This window comes from Sorex fumeus, unplaced genomic scaffold (assembly GCF_029834395.1).
Source record: "Sorex fumeus unplaced genomic scaffold, SorFum_2.1 ptg000054l, whole genome shotgun sequence".
NCBI lineage: Eukaryota > Metazoa > Chordata > Mammalia > Eulipotyphla > Soricidae > Sorex > Sorex fumeus.
The window spans coordinates 34,422,441-34,433,814 of NW_026606111.1; the positions used below are offsets into that span (position 1 = coordinate 34,422,441).

General features: G+C 38.9%; 1 pseudogene; it reads right to left on the reverse strand.

The window, feature by feature from the left end:
- Positions 1 to 10,396: 10,396 nt before the first annotated feature.
- LOC130033554 (TM2 domain-containing protein 1-like) lies at positions 10,397 to 11,044 on the reverse strand (annotated as a pseudogene).
- Positions 11,045 to 11,374: the final 330 nt, after the last annotated feature.

Below are 11,374 nucleotides of genomic sequence, written 5' to 3' on the forward strand. Positions count from 1 at the left end.
TTTTGTTACCTAATTTGATAAATTCATGTTTCTTATTACATTCACAAAGCTTTAGAGTGACAGAAGCGTCTTCCACTTTCCTACAGAGCACCCTACAGGCAGTAGCGTGTTTATAGAAAAACAATGCTGTTTTATATCAATAGATTTTCTCCAGCGTCCTATAGTCAATGGTCTCTGGACCTCTGAGAACTTCTGAGAACAGACATCCTTGCCTAGGTCCACCTGAGACGAAAAGTTTCTCTATGGTTTCAAAGAATAAAACTGAATATTTCAGAAAATTTTGTCCTAATTTTCACTCTGTTTGTCTCATGCATTCTTTTCTAGAAGCTTTGTTCATCTGTGTCCATTTACTAGTAAGTGATGTGCTCCTGTTTGGGAGATAAATTAGTTTGTCTTCTTGTCTGTAGCTGGCAGAAAATGTTTGGGATGGGCTATCCCTGTCCATCTGCTTTCCATATTCCATGACCATGTGTCCTGAACTTTTCATCTCCTTTAGCTGATGTGGCTGCTTTATGCTTCCAAAAACTTACATAATGCTAAAATCTTAGAACATTTACAAGTTGTAAGGGAATATGTACCCACCCACAAGCAATAATATTTTTCCTACTTTCTTCTTTTTAAACCACGTGGCTTAGGCTTATTTCAGTTGCATTTTAAGAAACCTCTTGAAAATTTTTTCACAACTAGAATTTGGGATTGACAAAGAGAAATTGTAAACACAGTTTGGAGAAGATTGATCTTATAATCAACTTGTGTTTTACTTTCTTGAGCCAAGGGAAGCTAACATTTTTATTTTTGTTGTTTCAACAAGGAGTAAAACCTATCAGAGTATCTTTAGAAGCACTAACCTGACTAAGGCATTTTGGATGAAAACAAAAAAAAAATAGAACATTGTTATAAAAGGCATTTATTGCTGTTGGATCAGTTTAGGTGAGAAAGTTATGAAATCATGAACTAAGCAGTAGTATTGGAAATGAATACAAAGGAGATTTTCAAAAGAACTGGAAGAAATTAGAGATCGGGTAAAGGAGAAGGAAACGTTACAGCTAACCAAGATCTTAGGCTTGATATTGCCCACAACTATTCTACAAGCAGACAACAGAATTAGAATCCCTATTTTGCAGTTAGGAAACTATAAGATGGCTAAAAAGAGGTATTTAACCATGCAATGAAACTACAGAGGCTGTATTATAAGATTTTAAATTTCTTTATTAGAAGTCTATAGGGCTGGAGCAATAGCAAAGCGGGTAGGGTCTTTGCCTTGCACATGGCTGACCCAAGTTTGCATATCCTTCTTCCCTCTCGAGAGCCGGCAAGCTACCGAGATTATCCCGTCTGCAAGCTCCCTGTGGCGTATTTGATATGCTAAAAACTGTAACAACAAGTCTCACAATGGAGACGTTACTGGTGCCCGCTAGAGCAAATTAATAAAAAATGGGAGGACAGTGCTACAGAGCTTATTAAAATTATTGTATGTTCATATTAATATTTTAGTCAAATTTGGTGTAATTTGGGTCATTAGTTTTTCAAATATTCTTGCTGCTCATTCCTGTTCTGTCCTGTGGACCTCTCATTCCTTATGTCTTCATCCACTTGATGTCCCACGGATCTCCCACATTTTGCTCCCCAAGCACCACTGGGAGCAACTGAGCACCAAGCTTGGAGAAGTACCTGAGTACCAATGTGTGTGTCCCCTCAAAAATAAAATATATTGAGACAAGAAAGATAGTGGAGTCAGTAAGCCACTTGCTTTGCATGTAGTTGACTTGGGTTCTATCGTGGACATCACATCTGGTGGGGTGTTGGGGTCTTTGAGGGAAAGAGATGGACATACTAGCAACGAGAAACCACCGTTAATAGTTGTGTAGCACTGTAGCACCGTCCACCCTTTGTTCATTGATTTGCTCAAGTGGGCACCAGTAACGTCTCCATTGTGAGACTTGTTGCTGTTTTTGGCATATCAAATACGTCCTGGGTAGATTGCCAAGCTTTGCTGTGCAGATGGAATACATTCGGTAGTTTGCTGGGCTCTTCGAGAGGAATGGAGAAATGGAACTCAGGTTGGCTGCATGCAAGGCAGATGCCCTACCCTCTGTGCTATCGCTCCAGCCCAATAGTATTTTTAAAACAAACAAAATTTCAAAATAAGATAAGCATTTGTGCTCTTTAAAAACAAACAATAATCGAAACCCAAGCACAGAAATTTGTAAGTCTACAACTGTACCTCATGGTGTTTCACTAATAAAAATTAATAAAAAAACAAAAAACCTTCTCTCTGCAAACACATATCTCCAGTTTGCCAAAAAATGATGGCTAACTTTGGCTGTCACTAGTCTTCATATCCACACAGTTGGTTAGTAATAAATCTGAGACTAGTAGAACTGTTGTCTGTCATTGCTCATTTACAAAAGGCAAGATATCCTTAGAATTACTGCTGGAAATGGTATCTTTTACTTCTCTGATCAATTATGTGCTTCTTGGCTATGGCGACATATGTTTGGGTATGTTTTTACCCTAGTCTGTCCTTACTGATGAAGGAATGGGTTTCCCTCAGGTCAGAATGCTATTGAGACTCATTTTTATTTAGCACCTAGCAGTTTATTCAAGCTTTCAGATTATTATGTGCCTTTGTTGATTTTCAGTGGTGAAATTATTGTTTTTGTCAGTTTTATCCAGTTTTTTGTGATAAAGAATTTGTTAGTCATAGCCAGAAATTCCACACCTATTTGTCATCTTAGAAGCATGGACTAAATAATAATTCTGTTTTTAAAAACTTATGCCACTTAATTTATTTATTCATTTGGGATTTCGAGCCAGACCTGGTGGAGCTCACGACTTACTCCTGACTCTGTGCTCAGGGATCATTCCCAGCAGTACTCAGGAGACCTTAGATGGTACTGGGGATTAAACCTGGGTCAGTCATATGCAAGCCAAGCACCTTGCTCTGTACTATCTCTTCAACCCCCTATAACCCTCCACCCCCACACACGGGTTATCTAATATATTTTCCTTTTTAAATGATTTTGGGATATGATCTTGTAAATTTAAGAAACAAAATAGCACCTAAAAGTTTCCATTAACTGTTTTCTTTACATATTTTGTACATTTTTCCATTCCTAAGTGATTTGTGGATTATAGAGAATATGCTAATAAGATTGAGTAATTAGGCCATTTAATATTCTTTGATAAAATCTGCTCAGAGGATGTGTCAAAGAACAGTGTAAAAGTGAATGTGGTATTCATCTTCATTATTTCAGGACCTATTCACTGCTCCACAGAGTGGAAATTTTCTACTCTAATTTCTGTAGCAATAAAAAGAAGAGTTATTACATCAGATTTTATCTTTTGGAGTAAAGATAAAGTCTCTCCTTTTTTATATTTTAAAAGTTTGCTTCATAGAATTCTTGATAAGAAGATATGAAAATCATACTTAGATTATGCAGTCTTGAACTTCTATCATATTTTTCTCAAGAAAAAGCATTAAGCATCACACTTAATAAATTAATCATATAAAAACCCTCCAATACAATTACCTATTTATTTTTAAAGTTTTTGGGTCACACCCAGCAATGCTCAGGGGTCCCTCCTAGCTCTGCACTCAGGAATCACTTGGAGGTGCTCAGGGAACCATATGGGATTCTGGAAATCAAACTCGGGTTGGCCATGTGCAAAGCAAACATCCTACCCTTGTACTATCTCTCCGGCCCCATAATTACTAATTCTTGGAAGGTGCAAAGATCCCAGCTGAGTGTTGTTTTATACTCAATTTGTGGTCATAATTAAGAGAGTTCCTTAAAATCTAAATATATGGATCTCTAAAATCAGAAGTCCTCATTACTATTACGGTATTCTCAAAAAAGTTCATTTTGCACATGTACTGTAAGATATTATCTACCTCCAAATAGGAAAAAATCTAGAGCAGTATTTGAATGTTTTCCATGATTTAGACATGATGAAGATAGACTATTTTGTTGTGTAAAGATTTTCCTGGCTATTTTCCTCTAGGGGAAAATGTCTTTAAAATCCCTCTGTTTCATGAAACATTCCACTCTTTTCTGCATTATATTATTTTACACAGCACTTGCAATATTAGAAAATAATATTTGCTCTGTTGTTAAAAGCTACTCAAATTTTAAAATATTACTACTACTAAAACTTGTCTGTATTGTATAATATAACATTTGTTGTCATTAAGAATTTGGTTCCTTGTCTACCTTTCTGTTTTCTTCCAAACGATGAACACCATTAATAATTTTCATATAATAAAGATGTGACAGTTTTCCTATCGTAGAATCCTCTGTCTTATGAATCTGAGTTTTCAGAGCCCTTATTTTAACAGAGTACTCAGTCATCTGATATCAGTTTGGCCATCCTATACCTAGATCTTTGGCAAGAACAGAGTAATCCTTGCTGGTATCTATGAGAGAGAGAGAACAAAGGTTTGTATTTTTAGTATGATAAAATAGAAAAAAAGAAATCTGAGATTTTTATCTGCATACCTTAAAACATTATTTTTAATTTAAGAAGCACATTAATAAATTGTTCACCTCATTACGTTTACATTCCTAGGAATCATTTTTACAACCTAATTGTACTATTAGTGACTAAAATGTCACAACTGTGTTTTTAAAGTGTGCATATGTATATACATATACATGTGAACTTGTATCTACTTTTCAACAAATGCTAATATTGTTTCATCATCCTGTCCCTTCAATTGCTATTTATTTGAATTTTTTCCCTCTGGTCTCCCTTCATTTTATTGTTACTGTTGCAATGATCAGTTTTTGCACATACTTCTGGCTGTGATGCTTACACATTTTTAACTGTGGTGCTTTTCAGGTTCGCATCAGATTGAGGCACTCATACACTCAGCTGCAGTTCTCTCAAGGTTTGCAGTTCTTTAGTTGAGTTGCTTACACACACACTTGCCTGGAGTTGCACTTTTAATTGAGGCACACAAGTTAGATTTATGCTGCTCACTCTTTTGGTCACATTTCCTGACCTTGGAGTTCACACATCTATTTTTTTTAAGTTGTATTGCTTACTGGGGGCTAGTCTCCTTTCTGTTATGCTCACATATATCTAAGTGCTGTGCAGTTGGGCATTTCTTGCGGTGCCAGATACTGCAGACAGTAGAGCTTCCATGGTCTCTAGGTACATGTGGAACACTGGGTCTGAACTAGTAACCATGTCCTTTCAAGGCAGGCATGCTAAACCACTGAGTTCCTACTCTAGGCCTTACAACTATGTTCTATTACATAATACTTTAGTGGAATTTGTTATTTATTAATAAGTCCATCATTTTGCCTAATTATAAAAATAACTGCATATATGCTGAAACTTTAATGTTCCACAGAAAGAAAAAGAATAAGGGCTATAAATATCTTCAATTATTTTTCATAAATCAAAAATACTTAGGCATATAATTTTAGAGACTTCTTTATCAACTTACACATTTCTGCCAAAATGAATTGTCTTTGCTGATTAAAATAGTCTTGTCTGTCGTCCAACAATTATAGTTTTATTCTTAGAGCATTTAGAAATTTGAATTTGTAATAAGAAAACATACTGGCTAACTATGAATGACAATAAAGGTCAAAAATGGGTCTTTTTGGTTTGTTTTTTTGTTTTATGGATCATTTCTTCAAAGCAAGTGCTCCAGTCACTTAATCACTCTTGTTGGTCAATTAAGGTCTTGATGGTATTCACCCCAACTCTGGTAAGAACGTGGAAAGTCGTCACTCACACTTTATGGTACACTTTCATAGTGACTGCAGTGCTCATATCAACAGTACCAACAGTACAACTTTTAAAGTTTTCAAAAATTTAAGTTCCATCAGTAAACTTTTACTAATTATGTCTAACTTAGTTTTCTTTTTTTTTCTTTTTTATGTAGGAGTACTGCTACTTATTCAGTCACTGATTAGCTGATTGAATTGTGCATGAACTCCACCTTAATTTTTTTTTATTTTTTCATAATTTTATTTATTGAATCACCGTGAGAGCAGTTACAAAGCTTTCCGGTCTAAGTCTCAATCATACAATGAAACACCCATACCTTCACCAGTGCCCATTCTCCACCCCTAACAACTCCAGTATACCCCTGTCCCACACCCTCTCCCTACCTGTGGGGCAGATGATTTCCACATTACTTTCTCTCTACTTTGATCACATTCAATATTTTGACACCAGACCCACCATTATTATTTGAGATTTTACCCCAACACTCAGACCTGCTGAAAAGGCAACAGTGGACAATTTGTTTTCTATTGCTGGTTATAAATAACATATGATGTCATGTGGCTGCAGTAGTGGCTGCGCAATTTTAAAATTCTGAAATTTTAACTCTTAAATCTGGAGGAATTTCTGCCAAAACCTGCTGGGTTCCGAGATTTGCTCCTGGGTCTCTGGGATCATGGCCGTTAAGCAGCTTGATCAGGAACCAGAGAGGCCATTTGTAGGCGATGACTTGGAGTCTCGTTGGGGTGGGGAGAACAGGACCGGTTCCACCCGCATCCAGTGAGGCCCAAAATGTCTCATCACTGCGGGCCCAAACCTGACTGTCCAATGGACTCTGGAGGATGATGGCCACTGAGCCACCAGGGCCAAGCAGGCAGAGGGACAAAACCCTTTCCCCCCTGGGATGGCCTGGCGTCAGTAACCTATTGCGTGGTCTGGACACATTTCTGCCAAAAGCCGCTGGGTTTCGAGATTTGTTTCTGAGTCTCTGGGATCATGGCTGTTAAGCAGCTTGATCAGGAGCCAGAGAGGCCATTTGTGGGTGATGACTTGGGGTCCTATTGGGACAGGGAGGACAGGACCGGCTCCACCCCCATCCCGTGATGCCCAACAAGTTTCATCACAGTGGGCCCAAGCCTGACTGTCCAATGGCCTCTGGAGGATGGTGGCCACTGAGCCACCAAGGGGGAGCAGGCAGAGAGACAGTACCCTTTTCCCCCTGGGATGGCCCGATGACAGTAATGTACTGTGGGGTTCGGACGCATTTCTGCCAAAAGCCTCTGGGTTTTGAGATTTGTTTCTGAGTCTCTGGGATCATGGCCGTTAAGCAGCTTGATCAGAAGCCAGAGAGGCCATTCGTGGGCGATGATTTGGGGTCTCGTTGGGGTGGGGAGGACAGAATCGGATCCACCCCCACCCCTGAGGCCCAATGTGTCTCATCACTGCAGGCCCAAACCTGACTGTCCAGTGGCCTCTGGAGAGTCAAGCCACCAAGCCACCAGGGGGAACAGGCCGAGGCATGAAACCTATTCCCACCTGGATTGGCCCAGCACCAGTAACCTACTTCAGGGACTAGACACATTTCTGCCAAAAGCTGCTGGGTTTCAAGATTTGTTTCTGAGTCTCTGGGATCATGGCCATTAAGCAATTCAATCAGGAACCAGATGAGGCCATGCCTCCAATTATATAGCTGAGCTGGAGGTGGTGTGTGGGTATGTTTCCCACATACCTAATTTTTGGCCATTTACTTTCTTGGTAAATTTTGCACTAAGTTTTTGGGGTCTGGCCAAAGGCACAGCAGCAATTTTGGGATTTCTGGAAGTCTGAAGGCACCATCAGGCTGCTGATGCACTCGCCTCACAGGTACAGATTGACCTGCTGGTGGCACCATACCCCCTAACTTAGTTTCCATTGGACTCTAGCTCAGCCTCTGCCCATCAGTTGGGAAAGTTAATTAAAATATTCAAACCTCAATTCTGTCCTAAATATACAAAGTGAAAAGATAAAACTATATACCTAGTTATAACATTTTTATGATTTTTTTGTTTTTGTTTTTGGGTCACATCCGGCAGTGCACAGTGGTTACTCCTGGCTCATGCGCTCAGGAATTATTCCTGTTGGTGCTCTGGGGACCATATTGGATGCTGGGAATCAAACCTGGGTTGGCCTCGTGCAAGGCAAATGCCCTACCCATTGTGCTATTGCTCTAGCCCCACATTTTTAAGATTTTAAGTATTATACATTCTTAGAATCTGTTCATAGTTGTTCCTTATTAAATGTGAAAGTTTTAGCAGACCATCTGTTATCAACTCATTCCTTGACATAACCAAATCTTTCAGATGTTGACTTATTCTATGACTGTGTTTAAGAATAAGGAAACTAAACTTGCTAATCAGAATAATTCCTTCCCTTGATCACAGGGGTCTTCCAAACACAAAGCTACCTTCTACCATCACTAGAAAAACTCTTTCAGTATGGAGTCAAATTGTCTTTAGCCATTGATCCCAATTTCCATTTTCTGTATAAAGGCAACTGTGCTTGGAATGGTAGTTCTAAATGATCAAAGAACTTAAATTCCAGAGTTAATACAGGGTGGGGCAAAAGTTAGCAACTTTTAGGCTTGGTAAAAAACAGAGAATTGAGAAATAAAAAGCAGAAACTTTGGGATGCTATGAGGAACATATTTAAAACCGCCACAGCCTCAGATGTTTGTGCTAAAGAAGTAGGAAGGCCAAGCAGAAAACATTAGTCAGGTCTGGGACGCCACTCATTCCAATAATAAGCCTGGCAGAGAAATCACTACTCATTTTGCAACATTAGCCTTAAGACAAGTCTAGGAGCCTTGGGTGGGCAAAAAATTGACTCACCCAAACTGGATAGGCCCATCAACCTGATGTACACATAAGTGCCACTAGAGAACCTTCCTTTCTTTCACCCTCCATTACCCCTTTTTTCTTTCCTTTCCCTCCCCCCATCCCTCCAACACCCCCACCCTCTTTGTCTTTTTCTTTTTTTCCAGAACGATTTATGGGAATATGGAATGTGTTTGCCAGACATATCCATCAGGGATGGTCAAGAATAGGACAAAGTCATGAGTCTTGTGGTCATCCTAAGTGCTTGTGCTTGCGCTTGTCCACTAGGACATTCATTTATGTTAGCAAAGCACTAAAAGTGAGAACTTTACTAACTTATAGTTCAAATGTGCTTATGAGTAAATACCTTTCTATATGTGTGCACAAGAAGTGTATATGCGTTTGGGTCTGTGTGTATTAACTCTGATGGATATTTTTCCAGATGAACTGATGATGACCTCTGTGGTTAGGAAAAAGAACTTTATGTTCTAATATTTTTTCCCTGGAGAAATAAAAAGACTATTAAGAGTGGTGGTAGGATAGAATCTTGTGTGTGTTTGTGTGTGTGTGTGTGTGTGTGTGTGTGTGTGTGTTAGGTAATATTGAGTGGAAATTTCAGGGATATTTTCCTTTGTAGTAGTCCAAATAAAACTACTATGTCATGCATAGTTACTAGGAATAAACAAGTTTTTTAGGAGGAAACTTCTCAAGTTCCAGAAAATCTTATAACTATTCATCAGTGAGATCTTCAGATAGATTTTGCTTCAATAATGTTATCTTCCAGTGTTCGGTGTGACTGGCATTGTATTTAATACTACATTTTTTATGGTTTATCCTCATAATCTCAAATATAGGGTTTGACACCCTTCATATTTAAACACTGATATTTGGGGAAGCAGTGTAAGTTTTCTGAGCTTACAGAGAAAGTAAATTGTACAGCTCTTACCACTAGACATTTGCTATTGTGACATGAGACTTTTAATATATTTTTTCTCCTTGGATGAGAACTTACCTATAAAAATATGAGATTTTTAGAAAAAAATAAATAATCATGAGATACACAGTTGCAAAGTTGTTTATGATTGGGTTTCAGTCAGACAATGTTCCAAAACCTATCCCTTACCAGTGTATATTTCCCACCACCAGTGTCCCCAGCTTCTCTCCTGCCCCCCACAAATGTTTTTGAATTTTTTGCCTATGTATGATAATCTGGTTATAATTTTTTATTTTTTTAAAAGGGGAATAAGTCACACTTTTATTCAGAAGCCAAAATGACAAGTGGCTACCTGCCTTTGGAAAAGACATTAAAGAATACCAAGGTAAATAACTCTCCATCTCATAGAGACAGCAGCTGAAGACAGATTCTATTGTCATGGAGCGCTACCCCCAAAGTCCTGTTAACTAAATCTTCGAATAGTATGATTTTAAGTAATCATGTGTGGGCTGGAGCGATAGCACAGCGGTTGGGCGTTTGCCTTGCACGCAGCCAACATGGCCGACCTGAGTTCGATTCCTCCGCCCCTCTCGGAGAGCCTGGCAAGCTACCGAGAGTATCTCGCCTGCACGGCAGGGCCTGGCAAGCTCCCCGTGATGTATTCAATATGCCAGACACAGTAACAATAAAGTCTCCAATGGAGACGTTACTGGGCCCACTCGAGCAAATCGACGATCAACGGGAGGGCCTTTACTTTACTTTACTTTACTTTATGGAATCTGTGATGGGATAGATGAAGAAGGACGAAAAGGAAAACCTGGAACTCCACACAGACTGAAAATCTGGATGCAAATCAAAGCAGCCCAAATCCTCTTACTGTTTCTCTAAAAAAAATTTTAAAAATTATGGATATAACTGTGTTTTTCTAAATGTCTCATTAGTAATTCTCAGTCTTGTAACTCTGGTTCCATAATAACCTATGATATAGCTACTTCCATCTGATGGTCCAACAATCTTCATTGATATAAGAATGAAATCAATTAGGCTCCCAATTCCACAAAACCCTACAGTGCAAAACTTTAATAAGCCCATGGCAGGATATCCAAGGTAAAACCGATCTGCTCCCAACCATCCAAGAAAAAGAGACAGTGCAAATGCAACTTTGTATGAATAGCCATTAACATTTCGGCAAGATATGGGCTTGAGAAAACCAATTTCATTTCCAGTAAAATGTGTTTCATTACCACCAAAATCCTAACAAGTTATGGTGGGTGCTGGAAAACATGGAACGTGAGCTGTGTAGTTTGTACAGTTAACTAACTGGTTCTTGGGTCACATCATTTATTTTGGGGTCTACAAATATATTGTCCCACTCTGAGATCCTCATATTTAATCGTCTCCTCGCTGGACGCGGCTGCCCAAGGGTCCTCGGGGATCGACACGAGCCACAAACGCCCAGGAGCCGGGTGGTCACCGCCTCGAGAGCATCCGGCCAGGGGGCCCAGGCGGCCACCATGCTGGGGAGCAGGGAGACCCCCTGGTTATTATTCTTTTAAACTAAAAAAAAAATCTAAGAATGAATCCCAACACACTCATATGCCATTTACTGAGATCTTTTCAGAAAATGTTCCGGAGTAGATATTAGCCTTCTTCCAACACTAAACATCTCTTTCTCAAATCTGTTTCAAATAGCTTACAATAAAAACATATCTGAATCAATATTTAGATATACTATTTCTTAAAATATAGTCATCCTCCTAAAGAGAATGATAATAGTATTTAGTGCAGTCTGCTCAGGTATGGTGTCCTTAATATGTGAAGTAAGGATTGGGAATTTATTAACTAA